Genomic DNA, 25,764 nt, shown 5'->3' on the forward strand with positions numbered 1-25,764 from the left:
TAGGGAGAGAAAAAAGGGAAACGGGGGATGTATAATTCTCCCTTTACAAGATTTATTCATTGTTGTTGTTCATTTACTACAAGATATAAGTACAAGATTTATTCATTGATAATCTATCTACCCGTATACTTGAATTACCTACGTCCTGTTATATTATGTATAAGATACATGATATGATACAACAGGCATTGCAATTCATAAGTATCTAATATTAAATTAAAGACCACACAAGAATGTAAAACTGTAACACAGTAAAAGAAATTTGTCTTTTTAAAAAAGATACGAAGTTTCAAAATGCTATTATAATTTGAACTTTTGATAAAATAAATGTTAACAACATTATATTGTAACGCATTATTGCGTAGTTTAGTTAATTTAATTTTTCTATTTTCAATAAATCGGCTTGTCATGTAAAGTCTATAAATATTGTAGATAAAAATCTCATATTTCTTAGACATATTTTATAAGCCCATGCTAATGTACTCAGTGTAGCTTCTGTTTCTATTATTAAGCAGTCCAAATTTAGAAAAAATGTTACGTATAAAAATTGTTTTAAATCAGAAAAGTATTTTTAACCTGTGTCATTATCTGTTTAGGAATTAAATTAAAAAAAAATAAAAAAAACATTTTGATGGAAGACAAAATACAAGTTTGACATTTGTAAAGGGTTTTAATAAAAGCAATTGAAAATTTGGTTTTCGGTAATTTAATTAAAATTAATCCTTATATACACTAGAAAAAAGGCGAGCCTAAGATCCGCCGAGAAAATATGACATGGTTTGTGTTTTGTAACACATGGTTTTTACAACAGTAACTAAATAACTTTCATGAATTTAGCATACTAGCAACAAAAACGTATACAACGAAAAGCTTCAAAATTCTGAACACTTATAGCTATTTCTTGAATTGTGATTTTTTAACACAGCTTTACCCCAAAAATGTTTTCCTTTTTTAATCCCAAAACACAAATATAATTTTTGGTTAAGCAGCTAAAATAAAAATGTGAGCACATACAACAAACAAACCAAGCACCATCCTTTTTATGTATCTTTTTTATACCTTCCTTTTTATATGTATATGTACAAGACATATTTTCCTTAAAAATATTTTATTTATTAATCTCCTAGGTTAACCAATCAACTATACAAACTTATAATTAAATAAACTACGTTTCACTTTGAATTCTCTAAGCTTCCTCAGCTGAATTATATATATATAGAAGCTCTAAGCTTCTTTATATATATAGCTAGCTATAAGTAGCATCCAGATCTGCCGAAAATGAAGCTCAAACGATCGTCGAAGCGCTCAACCTAAATGTAGTACAGTATGCGTGCGAAGGTGCGGGTAGCCGCTACTAAATTACTAGTAAATTATTATTATTAACAATTAATATTAATTTTTATTATTTTTGAAATCTATAAAAAATAAGCATGTACAGAGTTGCACAGTTATCATAGATACATATTCGTAAGCTCTCTTTACGAGTTTAACTAATTTAAAATATTGTAAAAATTTGATAATAAAACCTGTAAGTACATTTAGTCAAAGTGTCTTGATCATATGTATATATTGATATAATCGATAATATTTTTTTTCTACTGTAAAATCGTTTAAAAAATCGATGTATTGGATTAACATAAATTATACAAATTTACGTAATAAGCTTTTCCTTTAATTTACAGATATACAAACATATATATCATGATAAACATGAAAAGAATAGTCTATTTTATTAATTTATGAAAATAGATAATTACATTTTTCAATTACGTAATATTGTACATCATTTGCTCACGTACGTAATTGAAAAACAATAACATTTTAATTTAATCATCTGTATCTGGAGAACAGTTTACCTACTTTTGATAAATGAAATGCCCAACAGAAATTTAGTCTACTTTTTTCAGTTTCATTCACTAAAATAGCTGTGGTAGTTGTCTCTACCAGAACGTGAATTATTCAGCGACTCTCAATATATGACTACAGGAAAAATGAATATAAAATCCGATACGCTATTAATTAGTCTTACACTTTACATGCATTAGAAATATCAGGAAAAATTTGCAAGTAAACTCCTCAATGTTCAATAAATGGAATAGTTTTTCAAATCGGCTCTTTATTTTAAGTTCATCGGAACGAAAACTGAGACATTATGATTTAAGAGTGTCTCGGGAGATGCTCGCTAAACTTGAAAGACTGATTTAGAACTTCAAAATAAAAAAATATTAATATAGAACTATTCTATATCTCGCTTTATTTCTGCCTGTCCGCCATTTTGTACTTTTACAATAAAAATGTATATCATGGAAACAGTTTGATTTGTTTTAGTAAGAGTCAGTGTATATTTACCCAACAAGATTTTCTACAAAATTCGAAAAATTAAAATATCAAAAATTAAAAAATGGAGGGCATTTAATTTTTTTAATCATTAATATAATCGTAAATAATGCTATCATCAAGTTAAGTTTCATTACGTAAAATGTTAAATACATGATTTCAATTATTAGTTGGCAAAAAGCAGAGATACAGAAGAAATTATTACAGCCTTCTTTTATATATATACGGAAAATAACCCAGTTCGAAAATTTTGTGCTTGTTTTCACTTCTTTCATTAATTAAGCAAAAATTATCTCGTATAAAAACCCCAATAACACGTACGTGTGAATATATCAGATAAACTATAGAATTTGACGTAACAAAAATAAAAATAATTAATTTTAGCTGATATGTGTAGAAATTAGCTTAGTATCTGTAAGCGGCTTTTTCATCGCCGTTATATAAAGTGGAGAGTAGTTGTCCTATCAGATATGGAAGAAAAAAGAGAGCTTGAAGTGTTAGTCCGACAAACAAGCAGTGTTTTTTCTTTAATAAGAACAACTAGGTACGTAACGTAACTACCACATAAACATAAAAAAACTTACATTATGGCAAAGGGTCATTCAACACAAAATTACGAGATGTTTATTTCACTTTCAAAAACAAAAACAAGTAGTGAAAATGAAATAAATGTAATATAAAGAGGCCGAAAAAATTTAATTTGGTTAAAAGATAACCAAGAATTATTGTAAAATAAAGACCATTAATATTTATATTTATTGAGAATTTCTTCTCCAAATATTTAATAAAGTACTGTAACAAGACTGGTATAACGGACCTAAGTAACGCATTCCTACCAATTAAGAAGTAGTAGAAAATATAATAATGGGAGGAATCCAGAAAGGGGCTAAAAGAAACACTAAAAGGTAACAGGTCCGTTTAACAATCGTTCTTTGTAATACTGCCCGCTGACACATCTAAACAGATGTCGTTTCGTGAGAAGAGTTACCGGACTCAGTTAGGAATGCAAGTCCATGAAATGGCTCGGTCGATCGTTATCACACTCAACTGGGATCTGGTCCTTCAGGTAAAGAAAGTAGGAGTACAAATACTCCGGGAAAGACCAGTTTATAGTCAATTCTGTGAGAAGTCAGTCTGTGAGAGAGTTCCTAATAATGGGTAAGGTCAGCATTGAGGAGCCAATCTACCGGATTGGTCTGATACTCGTCATCGCAAATTAGCTGATTAATCGAGAGTTCTAAGGTTCATATCCCAGTAAAGGCAATTTTGCATTTATACTAATTTGAATACAAGATCGTGAATACCGGTGTTCTTTGATGGTGGGGTTTCAAATAACCACACATCTCAGAATGGTCGACCTGAGGCTGTATAAGACTTCAACTTCCTTTACATTCATACATATCAATCTCATTCATCCTTACGTTGGTTCCAGAGGCTAAATAGAAAAGGGAGAGTATTAAGGAGCCGTTAATACTGAAATACAACTGGTTCCGTTAAGCTTTACCAAAACACATAACAATTCTTAAAGAATAATTAAGATTTTCTTCGGTTAATACTTCATTTAAATAAAATTAGTATTCTTAAACTATGGAATAAAAGAATATAAAGATTTTAAAACTCATTTTTATCTGATACTACTGTAAAGTACCTTCTTTAAAAGTAAAAGAAAAGTCGCAATTTACAAATTCAATTTTATAAATAAAAAAACCCAATCTCCGTGGCGGAATAATAGCTTCTCAGTCCTTTTCTAGAAGGTTCCAGGCATGGTATTTTACAATCGTTATAAAATTTTCATTCTATATTTTCGATTTCGACTTATGAAGAAATATCCAAACAGGAGTATAAAAATGTTTGACAAGAATAAATAAATTAAAATTTAAACGATGGTCATTTAAATTTTTGATGCCATTATCAATTCTCTTTTAATGACATAAAAAACACAATCGACCACCAATGGAACGAGTTTAGATGGTTGTTTTATAGTTCATTTTGATGTTTACTAACTAAACATCACAGAAATTATGAAAATTAATGAAGATGTCCTTTCATAAAACCTATACATACTCAGGTGGCTCTCTAAATTCCTAAAGAAATTTTTTTTATTATTAATTAATTTTTTTTTAATGTAATTTGTTTAACGATTTTGAGTTCACCGGTATAAATATATGCTGAAAATAAAAAAAACTTTCTTTAGGAATTTAGAGAGCCACCTTAGTGTATGTATAGGTTTTCTAAAAGGCTATCTTCATTAATTTTCATAATTTCTGTAACGTTTAGTAAACATCAAAATGAACTATAAAATTTTTGAAATTCAGTGGATGTCGGGGTAGTAACAAGTCAAAATTCAAATTCATTGCTGTTTAACAGTACATTGTGGTTTTGAAGCCTTTTGTTATTATCTAAATAAAGAATCAAATAAAGTTGTTATTTTAGCAGTCAAATAAGGAATTAAAGAAGAATTAAGTAATCTTTTTCGATTAATTAGAGTGAGTGGCAAGTTTATCTTTTAATGAAATCGGTTAACAGTTGAGAGGACTACGAAGTAGAAAAGAAGAGAAAATAAGTCCAAAGAAACCTAAAATTGAAGAATAAAACAAGATAGAAATGTCTACCGAGGCATTTGCATTAGTGGCACCCTGACAGAGGCCTAGCTAATGGCTATGAAATGTAATCTCAATGTCTTGAGGGTCAATAAAACTACCTCTACGGTAGTCGTGACGATTTTACGGCTACGGGAATCGTCACGAGATGGTTGTCTTCTCTTAGGGGATCAGGATAGTCTCACCAGTATAAAAATTCTTTCATTGAATTATATAGATGGGTAGGCACCTTGCTGTCAGGAGAATCCTCGGGGTTTCCTCAGACAGTGTTATTTGTTTTGGATTGTTGTTCCTTTGAAAATAATTGTTCGTTTTTTTCTCAACTATCTCTTTTCATTATATTAATCTTTTCTACCTATTGTTACTTCTGTAGTTGTAGATCTAAACCGGCAAACACTTTCATGCTGATAATGCTGGTACTTGTAGAATACATGCATCCTTTATGATGTTTGATCAAGGGATCAAGCAATTTGACTTACTGATTAGAGGACGCTCTTTTCTGTCCAATCGTTCTATAATTATAAACTTAATGAAAAAAAAAATGGTATAAAGTAAGTGAAAATGTTACAGTAACATTTACCGTTCTACAGAAGGCATAATTTGATATCTAACACAAATATAATGAAATAAATGCTTCCAAAAAAAATACAGAAGAAAATTTATGTTAGAAAGTAAATAACATATATACAGAAGACTGCGAAAGCCTATCAAATAACATTTTTTTTAAAGTGAATAAAACACAAATTTAAGCAATCTCTTTGTTTAAGAGATAATCTTTCATTCCTAGATGATTTCAAAATATAAGGATCTTTTAAAAAGATAAAGAAAAAAGATATATAACTATTTTGAGGTATTAACATATCAGACAATAATATACTACTGATTATTTTCATCATCATTATTATTATCATGTCATCAAGATGTTTAAACCAAAAGAAATCTTATAACCGATACAATGTAATCCTTACTAAATACGATAACTGAATAAAAAACAATACATATATTTTTAAAATACCTTTTAACGTTTCATCATCTTTAACCTACTTTAATTAATAATAATAATAATAATAAAATAATTCCCATTATTTTCTATAACAAGATGTCTGATAATTAAAACGCTACTGCAACAATAAAAGTAATATATATAGGACAACAATAAATTATCACACGCGCGCGCGCATACACACACACCATGTGTGTGTGTGTGTGTGTGTTGCCTAATAGTAATAATAATAATAATAAATAATTAAACATCAAATAAATAACCATAGTCTATCTGATGACAGATTTAAACATGACATTAATTCTAGTTTTTACACTTCATTCGTTTTTATTTTATTTATTATAACTTAAGACTTCCTGAAAATCACACCCTCCGTGATCATATTAACAATGACGTAATGATCTAGTTCTTTCATAATAAATACTGTAAATCATCGAGTCAATTAAGAATGAAACGGTAAAAGAGAATAATGTTGTTGAAAAATGAAATAATAACTTGTTTGTAGAAATAAGTATGCTATGATATAAATTAAGTATGTTAGAAAACGGATATTAAATCCATTTCATACAATTTTTTAAACCTAATTAAACGATTTAAAAATATTTATTTAAAATAAATAATAAACGTCATTAATTTCTCTATATATGGTATATAATAATTAAATGTCTTGTATTTTTTAAATTTAAATGGTTTTTACAATTTTCGTGTCATTTGAAACATTGAAACACAGTAATATAAGATCCTCTTCTGTTATAACACCTTACAGGTATAGTTGGAGAAAACATGTAAATGGATAAAAATCTATTTCAAACATACTAAAATTTAAAAGAAATTATACCCTATATTTAATAAATAAAGCTGTAAAATTTATTATATCAATAAAGTTTTTATGTTCAAATAAATATAAAAAAGGCAAAATTTTTTTAAAGTCATTTCCATGCTTCAAAGTAAATATTGATATCTTCTCTTTGTTTACCAAAGGGATTAGATATATAAAAAAAAATCTATTTTGGAACGCCGGAAGGCAGAGGTAGAATTCACCGGTGTAGAGGATAAAAAAATGTCCACCTTAAAGTTAAGAAAAACTTCAAATTTCCTCAATATGACAATGGTTGCATGTGAAAAAAGTTTCATTTGTTTAGCATACAAGCCCCATCTTCTTACAATTCCAGCAAGATTTTAGTCATCCCCTGCGGTAAGGATTGGTCATACTAAAAACTTGTTTCAGACAAAAGTTTTATGTAATGTTTAGAGGACTAACACAACAACAAACAAATTCAGTACTGTGTCTATTAAGGGAGGTATGATTTTTTTTTGTCTTCGAAACCCCATTTTTTGTACCCTCTGGGCCAATTGTTGATGATATTAAAAACACTTTAGATAAGTTCTACGCCGTTATCCAAAAAATAGTAGGAACTTTAAATGAATTCGATATTTTACTTAAGAAAGTTTTAGCGATATTTTTTTTCGAAAAAGCCCTCCCCCCATTTTCAGTCCCATGGACCGATTTCGCCCATTAACGAACTAGACCGAGATTTTGGTTCGTTATATTTTATGTATAAATTTGAAAAAGATTGGCACAAAATTACGGCAGTTATCGTAACCACAAGAAAGTGAAATATATAAAGGTATATATAAACTTTTGAACTGAAGGTGGTTTTGTGATCTGGGAGATGTAAAACGCGAAGATATGTCAAAATTTTTCGGAAATCGAATCATGGCATCCATTACAATAGGTAACTTTCTTATGAAATCCACCTAATAACATCAATAATTCTCCGAGAAAGCCACACTGACTACCACTAATACAATTTAAGGTGCTTAAAAAAGACTGGGACAGATGGTGTAATACAAAAAATGAATGAATCTCACTTTCAAAAAGTCTCCCTTAGGAAAGGTATGATTAAGAGTTTTAACTAACAAAATCCTATAGTAAGTGAGTTATCCAATAGAAATAGAAATAATTCTTTAATTATGACTATCAAAAAGTCTCAGAATAAAAATAAATTAAAAATTACCTTTTAGCATATTTTTAAGCATTCAATTTTAATTAAAAGAAAAAAATAATGTAAGGAAAACGTGCAGTAGTAGTAGAATAATAAATTAAACATACGTATTTTTTTTCAATCAAATAAATTTACATTATTAGTTAAAGAGAAAATATCTATAAGTTAATTATTATGTATATTTATCAATAAATATTTTATTCGTATAATATATATATATAATATGACAAATCCAGTATGGGTATAAATTATACAACCTTTAAAAGAAATTAAAGGTAAAAGTATTTTCTTTTAATAAGCAGTTTTGTTGATAAAAAAAAGAAAAAAGTACAGTACTGAACTGTTATTGACAGTAGAACTTAAGTTAGGAAAAGAGGCATGGTTAAAGTAAACGGATAGAAAGCTTAGTTTATTATCACAAAGACTGTGTAATTATTACTTGACTCGGATGTGTCTGTACGTATATATATATATATATATATATATATATATAAGTACTTATATCTGTTGATAGTTGACAGGCTTTGTGCAACGTAAAGTCACGTCTACACTTCTAACATGTATACATCTACTACAACCTATCTGAATGCTTGCCTTTAAGCTATTACTTTATCTCACGTATATTCAGTCAGTTGGTAATACTGTATAAATAACACAAACGTATATAAATATATTTTTAATATGCAATCTGGTTTTTTTTTTGTATAAATTTGTTCCTCAATCTTATAAGAGAAGGTTTATGGAAAATGTTGTTTACGTAAAAACACTTAGTAATTTATTTCCTTAAATGAGATTTCTCTTAAGTGTGTGTATAGATATATATCGTGGGTAAAAAAATATAAAACAAATTTAATTTGAATCGGTTAAATTAAAACTAATTATTTTTACTTTCTTGGTTATATAATTATATACAGTATATAAGAGAATGTTTATTAAACGGGAAAAATGTGGAGCCTTCTGCAGATCTCGTTTCGAGACTCTTTCAAACAAACAGAATTTTAGTATTAACAAATTTCTGAAGGATGTATTTACTTACAAATATACTGCATGTTGTTTGGTTTTTGCTTGATATCTCCGGTATGGATCGATTTAGATAAAATTCGGTACGATAATTTCTGTAAGTGGTGTATCAATGCCCTATAATCGGGCAAAAGATCAGGAAGACAAGGGAATAGGGAAAAATTTGCATCTGACTCCAAATCACATTCTTGCACTAATTAAATGATTCTACTACATAAAGATGTCACTTTAATTGCGTATTTATGCAACTTTATTCAGGGGTAAGGGGATAATAAGCCAAATTTTTTCGTCAGTAATCGTTTTAAGAAGTTATATTTTTAAACCGAAGATACTGATTTTTATGAAATTTTGCACAAGGACTTACGAGGATTTGTTATTGATAACGTGTAATTTTTGTAATAATTGGTTTAGGGGATATCATGATTTCCATATCTCAAAACTTTACTCAGAATAATATAAATTTTTATTTCAAAATAAGGCCAATCTCTGTGGAGGAGTGTTAGCGTTTCAGCCTTACATCTGGAGATACTGGGTTCGAATCCCAGTCAGGAAAGGCATTTTTCATAGGCTACGAAAATCCATTTCCATATTCCACGCATAAGCTTCAAGCTTATGTGGTGATATCATCAAGTAAAAAAAAAAAAAGTTTCGTAGGATGTTTGAATAATTTCATGTTTCATCACCAGATCAAAACACGTTTAGTACTAAAATCCTGTCAATATTTGTAGCAAATAAAACGATTTTATTTTAATTGGTATGTCCCGCCTGACGAAATGGTTAAAGCTAAGGACAGAGTATACAGAGTGTAAAATGAGGTGACTCAAAAATTCGGCGGATGAAAATAAACAAACAGATAGATCCATTTGGACAAATGTCCTATCACACTTTAGATATTTTAATGAAATTTGGTGTGCGTTTACCTGAAAACATCTTCTAAACAATAAATAAGTTTCAAAATTCCATTTTTAGTTTCAAAATTCTAAAATGGCCGCCATTAAAACCTTTTCTAACATTAATAACTCTGCAAAAATTAATTTTTCAAATTAAATAAAATATTAAGCCGTTTATTTTGAATAAAATTATACCTTATTTGCTCAAATCAATTAATAAAATTCTCATATGTGGCTGAAATTGTTGATCGTAAAAATTATGTAGTCTGTATCTATTTCAATTTGACCACTAAGTAAATTAAAAATAGTTATTTTTATTATTAGTAAAATAATAGAACAAGAAAACAAAGTTAAGCTTGTCCAACACTTCCCGTTGTCCTTGAACGAATCATTTTTTTTTCAAAATATCCGGCTTAAATTTTATTTAATTCGAAAAAACTAATATTTACGGAGCGATTAATGATTAAAAATTTTTAATGGCGGCCGTTTTGGAATTTTCAAAGATAAAGTTTTTAAACTTATTTATTTATTATAAGATGTTTTTGGGTATAAATACAGCAAATTTAACAGATAAATGTTGAAATTTCTGACGTTGTAGAAAAAGTCGTAAAATTTGTTTTTTTTTTGTTTTTTTTTTTTTTTTATTAGGATAAGTTTCAAATTCAGTAGATCAGAATATCAGTTATTTCAAAAGAAAAAAGGAAAAGAAAAAATGTACGGAAGAGGTAACAAAGAAGGAAAATTTTTGAGGAGAATAAAGATTGAGAGAAGTGGAAGAAAGAACATCTCGAGTAAAAGGAAACGAGAAAATAGGAAATATTGAAAATAAAAATTACAAGAAAAGAGGCAAAAAGAGGGAAGGTAGAAGAAGATAGAAAATAAAAATTTGTATTAAAAAGAATGAAATTTAAAAAAAATTATAACATTTTAAACCTAATTAAATACAAATTAAATTATTTCACAGTTACATTAGAAAAAAATATATACTAAAAGTTTATTTATTAACCAATAAAATAATCAATTACCGGAAGGAAGTTTATTTCATTAAAATAGGACTGTAACGCTCAAAAATAAATTGTAGTTTTCTATTATACAAAATTACACCTTAAAATCAAATTTTGTGTGTAAATATATATTATATATATATATAAAACAAATGATCTTTTATTCACGTACATTTTTATTAAATCATCTGATATACATCAGGTATATGTATATCCATATGCGTGCAAGAACTACTGCCAAATGGAACTGATATGAAATATTATTATCTAACAATCACAAAGATTATTAAGATTTATTTACCCATCAATATTTAATTTACCATTGCTTTATTACTTACTAAAAATAATGTGATTTAAAAAAAAAATAATACAATTTAAACAGTCTATATCAATATTATATTTTAATATTTCTAAAAATTTAACAACGAACATAAATTTTTTTTAAATTTATTCTGTTTTGTACATTCTTAATAAATCATTATATAGATTATGTCAGGAATGAGTAGATATGCTATTCTACAGATAACAAAAAGAAACTATCCCAGAATTTTCCTGGATGGATCAAGGGAAACCATGATAAAAATCTTGATAGCACCATAAAATTCAGAATTAATTAGAAAATAAAAATAGGTTAATATTTAAGTTTCCACATCAAAATTTCTTTTGAATTATGTTATTACAATGTTACAGATAAAAAGGTGTAAATAAATATAAAAAAATATTGAATGTAGTTTTTCATGTGCGTTATGAACCACACAAACTTACATTGCTGGATTTTATTATTGCAGATGAATGAAATAGTAGTATGTTTCTTATCGCATCCTTGTAAACGAAACAGAGTATTGTAATTAGAAGACTCCGATTTATCAGTCACTGAATTTATATATTTTTGAGACTTCAATTTGTGTCTCAGTTATTAAAATTATGTGAACCCAAATTAATGTCTCACTTTGTTATTCTAATTAAAAAAATTTCAAATAGAATGAAATTTTTGTGGCAATGTAATCAAGAGTATTGTTTCGGTGTAGCAGTCAAGTTGTTGCTTATCAGCCAACTTTTTAATATAATAAAATTCCAAAAAAGATATTTAATGAAAATAATGTAGAATAATAGAAAAATTATTAAACATTACTAAATAAAAACTAATTGAGGACATACGCTATTGACAGTCCTAATTTCCTAGTGAATAGAAGTATAAAAATTAATCTTGACTATGGAAACAGATTTTTTTTTTATATGAATTTTTTTCGAACCGTGTTAAATGGTAATTACACAAAGGAGGGATCTAGTTAGACTAAAACTGAATACAATGATGTAAGTAATTATAATACAGTGGGCTGGGCGTACGTTGAAAGAATAAGTGACAAAATATGTATCTAACAAATCTAAAGTGTGGGATGACTAGGAAAACAGTGGGAGGTATAGCATATGTCGCAAATGAAGATTCAGATTTACAAATACTTTACTGACGTTAAAAAAGTAATAGATGGAAACGAATAACTCAACATTTTTTACTAATTATATAGAAATAAACGTTGCATAACAAAAGTTTTGTAAAACAACCTGTAGGTAGCAAACCTAATTTTAGGACTAATATTTCTCAACTTTTTTTATCTCATTTTAGTCCCTCTAGTAACATGTTGCCACCCAATTACAGTTACTCAGTGATTTTAATTATAAAACTATTGCTAAAGCTGTATAATTTAAAATATTTTATGATTTATTCTGATGATCATAATGGACGAAAATCAAATTAAAAATTATTTCGCTTTAACAACCTGATTATCGACACTGACGAGAAATTTTTAATAATATTTTTAATGCCTGTCATGTTAGTTAGTGTAATTTTTTATTGGATTTAGATTTCAAATTTCCAGAAAATGTACAACTGAGCGGAGAATAAGTCTCAATATATGTCGAAATAATATCCGCCTTGGTGTAGTACCTTGGTTAAGGTAATTACACTAGATATTTACCACTGGTTCAAATAATAGATAAATATAGACATTTATCACTTGGTAATTAGATATGATCCTTTAATATTTGAATGAATAATACAAGATTATGTACAAGTGTATATAAATGCTTTTAATGATTCCGTAAATGATAAACTGTTAAAGAATATATATAGTAATTTGTAAGTTTGTACGTTGAGTCCATGAAGATTGATAGAAGGACTGCATTAATGTAGTGCGGAGCCGGCTTATATAATACTCTGAGCCGAGTTATATAAGTCGTCAGGAGCCTAGTGCATCCGAAAGAAGCTGTGTGTACTATGCGGAGCCGAGTGCAGCCGACAGGAGCCAAGTGCATCCGAAAGCAGCAGTTGGCTCCTTTCGGATGCACTCTGAAAGGAGGGCTCCGTACAGTAAGTACGGAGCCGCTGAATCGTCAGAAGCTGAGTGTGAACTGATAGAAAGACCTTTAAATTTTAAAGTTGTTCTTAAATAAATATTTAATGCACTAGGTCTGAACAGTACCTTCTTCTCAAAAGTAAACAGCCTTCTTCAGTCAGTCATTCCTTTCTATAGCTGTACACCAAATCTCATAACCACGTACTTCATCGATAAAAAAATGTTATTGGTACAGGTTTATATATATTTACATAAACAGTTACCGTAAAAAAAACATCCTTCGTATAGCACCACACAGATATGACTTCGAAAATTAATTCCCACATCCTTCATATCTATCAAAATAATTGCAAGATATTTAAAAGGTTGCCTTCTATACCCAAAATAGTCTTAAATAATCTTAAATTCTGTGTAATTATTAAAAAAAAAGTGATAAGTTTAGGCCTCAGCTATTTCTGAGACACAAATTGGTGCCTCAAAAAAAAAAAATTCAGCGAATGAGTTATAAATAGGGGGTCTTATAATTATAAACACTGATTTGTTTACACAGATAAACACGGAAAGAAACTATGTCAGTCATCTGAAATAATGATATCCAATAATGAAGGTTTGAGTGGTACAGAACGCGCATGGAATAAAATTACTCGTACCTCCAATTTCTTTTATAACACGCAACTTTTTATTTTATCTTTCACTTTGTAATAACGTAGTTCAAACAGAACTTCTGAACAATATTTACAAGTTTTTTAAGATATCAAAATTATCTCGATCTAATAATAATTCAAAAAGATATAATCGAGGCACATATGTATAGCATATTCCTAATTCTAGGTCTTAACTTGTTTGCTAACCAAAATAACAAAATTATTCGAATTTTTTTTTTTTTTTAAATCAGCTGTTATTTTATAAGAGTAGTGTAAAATTTAGAATTTTTGAAAAATAAGCTTAGTAACATTTGAACGAGGGAATTTATAAAAGTATGTCGTTTGAGTCATCGTAATTTGCTCTATTGCTAGAATGATGTTTCTGTTTTAAAAAATAAACGCAAAAAAGATTTTTCTTAGACAGAAATCACTATTACACTGAGATATCAAAACGGGTTTCATCGCCTAGCTGCATATATAACTTAAAAGATCCAAAATTGGGTACCACAGAGGTCAAACTGTTAAAATTATTAATTTTTACAAAAACTCCAGTGCTATACGGAGTTATTTTGTATCTAGGTTCCCACCAAACCATCCATATATTTTTCCTTACCCTTATTTCTATTAATTCTACTGAGCTAGTTACACCTATCAAAAAATTATCCAATTTACAGATTTACCTTCATGAAATTCTTCTTTTTGTACTACCATAATTGTTCTAATCTGTTTAATCTTCTCTGATAGGGATTAAGACAAATAAAATTAGGTTCCCAATTTTTTTTTAAAGGAAAACTTTCACCTATTAAGAGATTGCATAATAGCTGGAATACATCATTGAATCATAGAATATTATAATAATAGGTAATGCTAGATAACTATTTTATATATTTAGTTTTTGTTGATGAAATCTATTTTGCATTTCATTTACAACATACATTTACTTATACGAAATAAAGAAAGTATTGTGATTGCGAAAAAATTGGGTTTTCAGATTTCAACGAAAATATCCAATTTGACTACTTTTGGCGTAACGTCTGCACGTACATAACGTATGTAACGTTTGTATCTAGCATAACTCAACGATTAGCCGTAGGATGTTGAAATTCTGGATTTAGGACTATTGTAATATCTAGTTTCGTAGTTCCTCTTTTGAATGCAATCGACAACCAGTGTCCAAAAAAGACAAAATCCCCAAAATTTGGAAGTTGAACTTTTTCTTAACTGTAGTAATAAGCCCTCTGACAGCTTTTCAACAATATGTCATAAATGGTTCTAATTTCATTAGTTCTAGAGTTATAGCCAAATAAAATTTTAATTAATGATATATTTGGATCTTACAAGGGGAAGGCACATCGGTTCGAATTCGACTTTTAACTTTATTTTTTAATTTAAATATATTGATTAATTAATAATTATTTACCTTTGTAAAAACAAACGTTTACAATAATTCAATAATAACAATAAAAAAAAAATGAAAAAATATCTAAATTATTAATGAAATATCATTTTATAAGTTAAAAGAAAATGTTGTCTAATTACAATTTGAAAAACCCATCGGACCGAAAAATATTTTATTAAGGTTTAAAAAGTCTAAGATTTTCTTGAAACTACTTTAGACGTATTCGTATTGTAAAGCTGTTTTAACAATAATCAGGCAGCTTGCCAAATCTTCCATCTGTTGGGTCTGTCTTGAAAAGAATTTGAGGAAGACCAAATACGTTTTCCATGAAATCACTCCAACAATATACCTAATCTCAACATTAACCTAATAATTTAAAAATTATATAATTTATTTAGCGTATATACCCATGTACGACGCGCATCCAGGTTTAGAAGATCGAAAAAAGTGAGAAAAAAATTGTAACTTTTTTTTATTAACAAAAACATCATCATCATTACACGATCAAGATCGTGTAAGAGTAATTATTATTTGCGTACGTAAGTAAATCTGTCCACACTGTAAACGTTAAATTAAAAGTATAGATATAATACGGATTATTTACCTTAATTATTATCATCAGTGTCCGAATTTCCGTCATCAGTAGAATTTGATTACTTTCGTAGTCAAGTTAACTACAAATAATCGAACTCACTTCCATCGACTGGATTTGAAGTAAAACATTTCTTGAACGATTTTTCAATCAAAAATCCGGTATTTCGGCCAGTAATCCATTCACAAATTTGAGTCGATGACGATTTTTTTAATGTTACCAGATTATGTATTCTCATGTGTTGTGTTGATAATCCAGTTTGTTTAATGTTTACCGATCTTAATTTTAAATGATCTTTTGTCTTCTTATAATTCTGTAGTTCTATTGTACACGAAACCTTTACGTAACGGTCCTTGTTATAATGATAACGGATCATAAAATTACTATAAAATTATCGATAAAAATTATTACGTATGAAATAACAATAGACTATGTGCGAGAAAAATCTGATGTGGAGACCATATGACTTCCTTGTACGCCTATTAAATTACATATACACGTTTTTAAATGAAAGTATGTAAAATTTTATTTCATATAAATAAAATATATTTTATATTTAAAACATTTTTTAATATTTTCATTATTTATTGTATTTTTTTTTACAATCAGAGGTTAATAATTATTAATAAATCAATATATCTAAATTAAAAAAAGTTAAAAAGAAGGAGATGATGAAGTTGGATTTGAATCGATGTGCCTTACACTTGTAGATCCAAATATTTCATTAATTAAAATATTATTTGGCTGAACTCAGGAACCAATGAAAATAAGTCCCACTTATGATATATCGTTGAAAAGCTCTCAACGAGAGCTTTTTACTGCAGTTAAGAAAAAGTCCAAAATACAAATCTTTTTTGGAATTTTGGGCTTTTTTTGGACACTTTTGGTCCAGTCAGTTTGCAATCAAAAGGGAAGATGTACAACTATATTTTACAATAGTTCTAAATCCAAATTTCAACATCCTACGGCTAATCTTTTTTTTAATCTTTTTTAATCATACCCTTCACTAAATTCTTGCAGAGTTGGAGAAGAACTCCCTTGACACCCAAGAACCTTACGAAATTTACCAATAAGCTCAATCGCTCGAGTCAAAACATTAGATAATAATCTAGCCCCGGTTCCTACTCTTCTGAGAATGAATCAGTTGGCAACTCAGTATCACCGACAGGAATGGGCTTTTTTGCCCCCCTGGGCCTATCCCGCTTCTCTTTTCCTGACATAACACTCGCTAATTACGTTAGAAAGAAATTATAAACGTAAAATGACCAACTAAATAACGTAGTAGTTGTTTACAATTAACAAACACACGCCCAATCAGAGCAAACGTAAACAGTAAAACAAGCCAATCAGGACAAGGCAATAAGGCCGGCGCTAAAACACAGCGACCAATCACAACGCAACAAACAAGATGGCGACCGTTACTACGGTAAACAAACTAGGCTCTGAATTAACAAATATATTAGAAATTCTAATAATTTCCAATAAACCACTGTAAACACCACATTATTCATTATTTTTTTGTCGAACTCTACAAATGTATACTGAAACAAATTCTTTTTCTCCAGATTTTAAACAGCCACCTGAGTATAAAATTGATCTGAATTTAGAACAGCTTCTAAAACTTTTCTGGATTGTGGACTCTAAATAGAAACGTGGACTTAAGGAAACAGAATGAAAACGACTAAAGAAGCTGGTGGGTGAAAGTAGAAGGAACAAAACGAATAAATACAATTAGAAATAAAGAGATCCTGAACAAAACTGGAGAGCAGAAAAAAATTAGCAAAAAATATACAGAACAATTGAGAGAAAAGTGAAATTTTGAAATTTGTGTTGATAACCCCAGGCGAATGTCAGGCATTGAAATACTTATGAATCCAGCGCATGCCATTTTTATATTTAGTTATCATGAAAACCTGGAGGGATGCTTAACGTATTTTTGCCATTAAAGATTTTATAATAATAATCACAAAATTTTTCATGGAGGTTAGGCTTAGAGAACTTCGCCTCCAGTTTAATTTAGAACGCCACGATCGTGTAGAGTCAGCACATGCAATTAAAATATGTATATATTTTTATTATTGAATTATTTATTGTATTTTTTTTTACAATCAGAGGTTAATAATTATTAATAAATCAATATATTTAAATTAAAAAAAATTTAAAAAAAGGAGATGAAGTTGGATTTGAATCGATGTGCCTTACCCTTGTAGATATTATTATTAAAATATTATTTGGCTGAACTCTGGAACCAATGAAAATAAGTCGCACTTATGATGATATATCGTTGAAAAGCTCTCAACGAGAGCTTTCAACTGCAGTTAAGAAAAAGTCCAAAATACAAATTTTTTGTATTTTGGGCTTTTTTTGGACACCAGTCCAAATTTTGGTCCAGTCGATTGCAATCAAAAGGGAAGGTGCACAACTATATTTTACAATAGTCCTAAATCCAAAATTTCAACATCCTACGGCTAATCTTTTTTGAGTTATTCGAGATACGTACGTACTTACAGACGTCTCGCCGAAACTAGTCAAAATGGATTCAGGGATGGTCAAAATGGATATTTCTGTTAAAATCTGAAACCGAAATTTTCGAGATCACAATACTTCCATAATTTTGTACAAGGAAGTAAAAATCGAAAGAACATTTTTTAGTAAATCTCACACCCCATCATAGATAAGAATTTAATTTTATAATACTGGTAATTATTCATAGCAAAGATTTTGTTTTATCTAAATCATTTTATTTCCGTGGATGTAATTCGTAATAAAAACAAAACTGTTTGTATTTTAATTCTGTATGGACCGATTAATATAATATAAAGTTTACTGAATACATGCTATTCTATCTAAAACCTTAATTAAATTCTGCGTACGAGTTGAAAGCTATTTTTATAATCGACATTCCGGACAAAATGATGAGCGTTATATATGGGTTTATAAGGCATCAAAAATGTTATATTATTTTTCTTACACGAGAAATAAAAAATATATTTATTTTCTATGTTTTTTCCTCGAAAGTCACGATTAAAATTAATTAAAATAAACAATTATAATGTAAATTAAAACAAACCGTTACACAAAGAACGCAATCGTTTAACAAACAACACAATACCGTTCGAATATGGAAACTGAACTGGCCGCACAATGTACTATATTGGTCAAACGGAATGCAACTTCTAACAAAGATGCAGTGAATTCATGAAAACCTATATAGCAATATAGTCAACATGTATGCAAACCATCTCATAAACACAGAACCACCAATACTGATTACAACCACAATATTCTACAAATATACACACAAAATGGACCACACACTTAACATGCATTATAATATTGTTGTTGTGCGTTTATATATATATATATATATATAAAACGCACCACAGCAATATATTACTAAATGAAGGCAAAATTATAATAGAAGACCAAAAAATGCCCTGACTACAATAACATCTGACCAAGAGGAAGAATAACTGAATTAGTCATTGAAATAAGTCGATATTAGTAAGGTTAAAATATATTAGAGTAAATTATTAAAAACAAATTTTGTTTGGTTCATCGTATATGTATATTTCTTTTTTATATTATCTCTTGGTGGTCAGTATATATTGTAAATCAAAAGCTAAAATCTTTCATTTAACCCTAAAATCCTAAACTTCCAAATGGTTAAGTAACTTATGATCGAAAAGCTAAAGTATTTCACTGAAGTAAAAAAACGTATCAGTTAAAGATGGTTTTACTTATTTTATGAATTTTTTCGATTTTCATTATCATATGATACTTACATAAATAAGGTATCGAATAAACTTTGATTCTGCAATTACATAATGTTCTATGAATCTACTTGTTCATTTCTGAGTGCTATAATAATCATGACTTTTAAAAACGTCTTTCCAAATCACTGTAGACAAATTTGGAAAGACGTTTAAAAGTCATGATTATTATAGCACTCAGAAATGAACAAGTAGATTCATAGAACATTATGTAATTGCATCTACAGTATGTATAATTGATTATTGTTTCATTTAAACATTTAATAATTACATTTTTACATTTACTAAAGTAAATAAAAGTCATTATTATATGTTTGTTCCACATCATCTCCTACACTATAGGACCGATTGCAACTAAACTTGGGATAATTATTACTTACTAAATAAGCAAAAATGCTATGGGTGATTATTATTTTCGGAATTGTTCGAAAATAATAATCCACACTGAAAATTTTTAGAAGTTTCTAAAGGATTTTACAACATTTTGCAGCATTCTAAATCATTTAACAACATTACTGAACATTTTTTTAAACTGGAACTTCTAGAACAATCTGTAATTTTCGAAATCTTTGTAGAACATTCACGTGTTAGAAAAGATTTCAAACGTTTTTTAAATATAAAAAAAAATAATTGCGAGATGTCAGTTGCTTCAGTTTGAACTTAAAAGTACAACCTAATATCGAAGTGCGAGATATAAGATTTAGTTTCTTGATGATGAGTAAATTCAGATTATAATGTTTATACACTATGAAACTTCGAAAAACATTATCATTGAGAAGTGTTTCACTTTAGTGTAGTGATTTGATTATGCCTAAAAGGAAATTTATATCCATTCAACTGAAAAGCGAAGAAAGCAAAGCTTTTGCTAGCGGACGAAACGGATGATCAACGTAAGAAACGGCTTCAGATTTTGCAGGAACGTGTCAGAACACTGCGAACGGCTGAATCTGAGAAGCAACGTGAAAGACGTCTTCAAGCAAAGCGGATCCAAGCTAATACATCGCGGATTAATTAATCCGTGATTGGTTTGCTTGGAATTTCTCCCGCAACCACCCCATTTGGTCACCCTAAAGCATAAGACCGAATGTTTGTGCCACAAACGGCTACTGAGTCTCGAAACAGTTTAGTGACCATTGTCCTAAATAGCTCCTAGAGCTTACCTACCAGCGTGAGCGGACTAAGCGTGGTGGCATACACCACCGGCTTACGTGTTCCAACCGCTCACTTGTCATATATTTACTAAAATGGGTAGGCGCACCCCGTAAATTACTAAAAATATATATGACATCTATAAATTAAAATTTATTTCGTCTAGACAACAATTCGCTGAATGCCAGCAAGTACCTGTCCGCTATATTAAAGCGCTTAGAGCCTTAATTGGCTGGTGGTCAGCCATAGATTACTAGATTAGCTTCCGACAGCAGTGCGGTAAGAGTCTTCCCTCAGGTAAACTACTGATGTAGGTTGAACATAGCAACTGCATCAAGAAACTCCCACAAGGTCCGACAATGCGGCTCTCGCCACACTGACTCGGCCCTTGTAAGTGACCAATTTTCCCTTTGATCTCTAAGTTCCGGGGTGGCCCGGTCTCTGGCCACCCCAAGAGCAGGGCAGTCAAACATCAGGTGTTCATTTGATTGGACCTCCGCGCAGACGCACAGCTCATCAACTACCAGGCGGAACCGAAACAGATATTGGTTCAAATTAACATGGTTGGTGAACACCAGGACATCCGTTGCCCTTAAAAATGTACTCGAGGCATACCACCAGATCCCGTTTTAACTTGTACAGGGATTTTCCCTAAGTCTTGGTGTCCTGTTCCAGCTGCCATGCTTCCATCGCGAGGCTCTGCACCTTCTTCCGCAGGCGGGAGATGGGCAACTGAACGAAAATTAAATCCAGTGCATTGTGATCACCTTTCCGCTTTGGTACTGGCCCGCGTCGAAACCTCATCCCAAATACCTTGGCCTCCCGGCCTTTCGCAATTTCTACATGGCTGCTCGAACTTTCACCACTAAATCAATTGGGAGAGCCTTTCCCAATACGGTGGTAGCCTAGTAGAAGGTTGTTTTAAGAAAACCAGAGCATACATTTAAGGAATTAATCCGTGAAGTAAGATTTATGATTGTTGTGGAAAGTTAGTTATAATCTTTTTAAAAAAGAAGTTAATGATCCTATGAAGAAATTATGATCCCAAGCAACGCCGGGTATATAAACAAGTAAATAAATAAATGACGAAATAATAATAATTAACTTTAAAGCTTTAAAATGTAACGTTCAGGTTGAATATTTCCTTAGTTTTCCTGATACATAATGGCTTTCTTTCGGAGTATAAAAATGTTTTTTTTTAAGTTTTATGTAGATGATCCTAAATTCAGTATTATATATGATCATTCCGTAATAAATTAGACTCTTCAATTTATCAAATATATAATATATTACTGCAAAAATATCTGAGTTTATTTTGTTTTACAGATGTAATAATCATTCCGTTCAAACTATATTATTTAAGTTTATTGTATTTAAAAAAATTTCATTAATGAAAACTGTTCTATAATATTATCTATCATTTATAAACTTTATTCTCTTGTTTGGTATACTTATTTTTTTAACAATTATTGAGTTATTTTCATTTATAACATTGAATCAAGTGATAAATAGTGAACATATCTATTTTATATGATCTGCAGAAGTTTCATAAATTTTCATTATCACGTTATATTACTGTTTTAACAAAAAATGTTGACAACTATTCTCCTTGTAAATTTTTCTTTAAATCATAACCAATGTTCCAAAAAATTACATCAACCAAAAATTAATAAGATTCTGAAATTAATAGAAAAAAATAATAAAGATAAAATATACTGTATCAGAATTTAAAGTAAAAGTCTTTTACAAATATAAATGAAAATAAACAGTTTAATTTTTTATATCAGTGGATTTTTTTAGAGAATTATAAAAGAAAGTTTAAAAAATATTTAATGCATAAAGAAATTCTATATATTTATTTTCTAATAAACTAATAATTATATTTTTTTATAGATTTATAATTCTATATAAAAATATTTTCTAATATTAGAAAATATATGTTACTGTAGATTGTGTAATAGAATAAACATATTGTGTTTAATACAAAACATTTTTAAATAATTTACATTAAATATTCTTGCTTCGAAAAAATATCATTTCCAATAAATAATTCCCATATTTTAAAATACATAATTATTAACAACATGGAATTATAATTTACGTATCCTGTATATCCTTATACAAAAATAGTTTATCCTACAAGATTATTTTTTAAAGAAAATTTAAAAATATAATGAAATATATACGGTTCTAAATAATATAGAACTAAATTGAAATGTAAAATAAAAAACCGAACAGTTGCGTGACTTTCAACCATTTTGTGAAAAAGAAATAAACTCCAAACGAATACCGACAAAAAAATACAGATAAGCTTCTAAGGTAATATAAAAAAATAATGTAAAACGCGTGTAAGACTGTTTTAGTTTTAACAAACTTTTTTATTTAATTTTTTTTATAAGGTGTTAACCATTGAATGAGACGTAATTTCTAATCGGAAAGCATATATATATATATATATATATATATATAGAGAGAGAGAGAGAGAGAGAGAGAGAGAGAGAGAGCGATAGTGTGTGAGAGTGAGGGGAGAGAGAAAAAATGTAGGAAGGGTGTGAAAGATATCCTGCTGTGGTTAATTAAGGGGTTGCAACCCTCGACATGATAAAAACCATTCTATTCAAAACAATATACAATTATCATTAATGTTCAAAACAGAAACTTACATTCATTGTAAAGATAGGTAGACATCCTCTGCTCGTATTGTTTTCATTGTTTTTTTATTGCTGCAATACATATATTTATTACAAATTTTATTTTGTATATAGATATTTCCGACTTATATGAAAAAATGTACTTTCTTTCCGATATATGTAACGAAATAATAGTTTACAGAATTTTCTATACAAAATTTATTTTTATTAAAATCAAAAAAAAAGAAAGAAAAATGGATATCGAGTAATGGGAATATAAACAATTCTTCATTAGAAATTAATGAGTTTAAAACATGACATGGGGGTATTGACACAACATAACGATAAGGTTGATAAACTCATCGAAAATTTATTGCAATTTTTAAGAGTTTGTTGTTAGAAGTAGAAAAATTCAAACTATATTAAAAAAATACTAATATTAAGATAAATTTATTCAGTATCATCAATAATAGTGACGTAGGTATGGGTATAAAAAATCTGTCCTTCATTAAAAACAATGTATACTCGGTTTAATTACGTAGAGTTACATAAACTTAAGGTAATATATAACGAGTGTAAGCAGATAAGTACTCTTTCAATGCTTTAAGAACGATGTTTGATCAGTAAACTATTTCACGAAATGCACTCCACTACCATAGAAATTAACTTTCCCTATAATAACAGAATACTGTTAATTTCTGGCAAGACCACAACACGTGTATTGCTAGACATCTACTCGTATTATTACATGACCGAGGAAAGTTACGTAATGAAAAATGAACCTTTTGTAGCTTTTACCACTTTGGAGAAATTGAAAGAAATTAAGGATCCTACTAGAAGGTATCACTGGGTTATGATTACGCTGCGCCGACTGAATTCTTAGAAAATCGACTGCAGACGGGTATATAGTAATTTTTACGTGGTATTGTCTTATCACCTAAATTTTATTATTATTTTTAATATTATTATTAGTTTGAAACAACAGTTTTAAATATCGTACAAAAATTTAGATTACGTCTTAAGCATTAAATAGCTTAGAATAACAGCTTACTTTATATATCCTGCCGTGATATGCAAGTATAATATTATAATCGCATTAATTGCTATTATTCATTACTTTGCTAATATTAATTGTTATATGTATTGGTTTAAGTAAAATCCGAAACTGTGGTCTATTTTGTTGTTTGTGTACATTTGCATCTAATTGTAATATAGACCCAATAGTCCAACCAAATTACACTTGAGAAAAAAAAACTGTTACCTGGACTAAGTAGAAATGGTAAAGGAGCTTAAAATAAACATTAAAAAAAATTAAATGCGTGAGCGGAGATGGTGGAGGGGTAATTTGGTAGGGTGGGGATTGAAAAAAAAGATTTTTCAACCCCTCAATTTTTTAATACAAAAGTTGTAGATCATGCAAAAATCTACAACTTTTGTAGACATCAGTTTTTAACACAATCTCAAAATTTCCTTGAAAAATGCAAAAAATCATCTTTTTTTGTTCATTACCGCAAAAATAATTTAATTTGACGAAAGTTGGTGAAAGTATACCTTTCTGTGTCTTAAATAACCACAAATATTTTTGACGTCAACTTTCGCCAGAAATCGCAATAAATAAGACAGAATAAATTTTAATTTATTGACAAGTCATATATTTTAGTATGTAGACGGGGTCCGCCTACCCATTTTAGTAATAAATGACAATTGAGCGGTGGGATACGCAAGCGAGTGGTGTAGTGCACCTCGCTTATTCCCCTCACGCAGTTAGATAAGCTCTAGGAGCTAATTAGGATATTGGTCGCAAAACCGTTATGAGGCACATTAGCCGTTGTGGCACGGACATTTGGTCTTATGCTTTAGGGCAACCGAATGCGGTGGGGGTGGGAGAAATGCCAGACAAACCAATGAATCGAGAAAGCAGATAGAAGAACATCCTTTCTACATCTGTGTCCCCCAAAACTAGAAGAACATCCTTTCTACGTCTGTGTCCCCCAAAACCCTATCTATCACAACCCAAGGATCCCCGTTCCCCTATTCACTAAAAAAGGAACGCCAGGAATCCCTCTTCGCCGTGCGGACTTGAAAGTAATGAGTATTCAATCTCTATACTCTGCAACCAGGACTGCTTACCATTCCGGATCACCCTCACGCCGAGACGCTGTCCGTCAGCAACTGACAGCCTGTTTCAGATCTGTTAATTCTCTATTCCAGCATGGGGCAATCCTTTTTTGATCTGAGCTATGGGAATCGAATATTCAGCAGCATCAATGAAAGCTGCTGACATGCCTCTAAATTCAATGAAACTGCCAGGCTCTCTTAAAGCCAACGTTTCTAGACTCCGATTAAGAACACAAAGTCTGGCC

General features: G+C 29.4%; 1 protein-coding gene across 3 annotated transcripts in view; it reads right to left on the reverse strand.

Moving 5' to 3' along the window:
• Positions 1 to 25,764, reverse strand: part of LOC142329226 (puratrophin-1-like) — a 1,606,956-nt gene that overhangs the window by 1,175,811 nt on the left and 405,381 nt on the right. The window lies entirely within an intron of this gene.

Source organism: Lycorma delicatula, chromosome 8 (assembly GCF_047948215.1).
Source record: "Lycorma delicatula isolate Av1 chromosome 8, ASM4794821v1, whole genome shotgun sequence".
NCBI classification, from domain to species: domain Eukaryota; kingdom Metazoa; phylum Arthropoda; class Insecta; order Hemiptera; family Fulgoridae; genus Lycorma; species Lycorma delicatula.